The following is a 1,257-nucleotide window of genomic DNA, read 5'->3' on the forward strand; positions in this document are numbered from 1 at the left end:
TTAAGCATAAATCAGATTCAAATGGTCTAAGGTTGTGCATAAAATCCAAGGACTTGCCTATGGCCTCAAGGCAGCCTTTGCTCTAAAGAGAATCCATTCATTATTCCTCAGCTGCAGAGGAGACAGGGCACAGTCTGTTGTAAAACGTTAACTGTTGTAAAACCAGGATAATAGTCTTAAATTATGATCATTCTTGTTCAATTGAAAAGACTCTCCCAAGTGTCTTCCAGCACTTTGTAGTACGTATTCTGTTGACCTCTTTATTTCATAACTTAACTTTCCCTTAATTCCGTTTTATGGTGGTTGTGTTCAGTTTTGTTTTAAAAATTGCTTTAAATTTACATTAAACTTTGTACATGTTCACAAATTATTGCGTAAACAGCATAATCTTTCAAGACAGTGTTTGCAAACACATGTCCAGTTTATGAAAAAAATTCACGTTTCCTGTCTGGCCCTTTTCTTCTTTTTTATTTGTTTTGGAGATTCTCAGTTGGTTTCAAACTTGGTCTGTGAGGGAGGCACACTGTTTTGCTCAGCATTTGACTTGGGCTTGTCTGTGTCTTGTAACATCTGTGGCACTTGGGAAGAGCTGTTTTCAGAGTCATCTTTTGATCAGGTAATAGATGGTTCCTCGGAGATAGCAGGAGGAAGAGCCTGATAGGCTGGCTATTTTTGATGAGTATTTCAAGTGGATCACTAGTGCTCATGGTCTTCAGGGAACAAGCCAAATTATGCACAAGAGAACATCTTCTAGTATACCCATTGGTGACACTGACTTTACTCTACAGCCCAGGCTATTGGGCACTTACAGAGATCCATTTCTGGCTGTGGGTTCTAGGTTTACAAGAGGGGGCAGAAAATCTGAATCAGGAAGATGATCTTAAGAGTCAAGAGTTGTAAATCAATTTTTATTTATAAGAAATACAATGTTTAAAAAACAGGCTTTAAAAGTACAGTTAATATAAAACGATAAAAGCAAAATACAAACATGAAAACCAATAAAAAGAACATATAACTTCCCCCAAACCTATAAAAGAATAAAACAATAAAACCCAAAACTTCAACCAAATCTCTAACAGAAAATTATTGTAAATCAGCATCCTCTCACTGCATATTAAGTAGTACAGTCCTACAGCCTGAATCTCCCCTTGGACTGCTGTTGGCAGGGCAGTCAGCTCAGTCCTCTCTCAAGGGGTGTTGACAGAACAAGAAAGGCAATAACACCCTGAATCATCTGGCTCACTGGCTTCCTCCAAT

The sequence above is a fragment of the Mus caroli genome, unplaced genomic scaffold (assembly GCF_978045245.1).
Source record: "Mus caroli unplaced genomic scaffold, Mus_caroli_1 scaffold_4, whole genome shotgun sequence".
Classification (NCBI taxonomy): domain Eukaryota; kingdom Metazoa; phylum Chordata; class Mammalia; order Rodentia; family Muridae; genus Mus; species Mus caroli.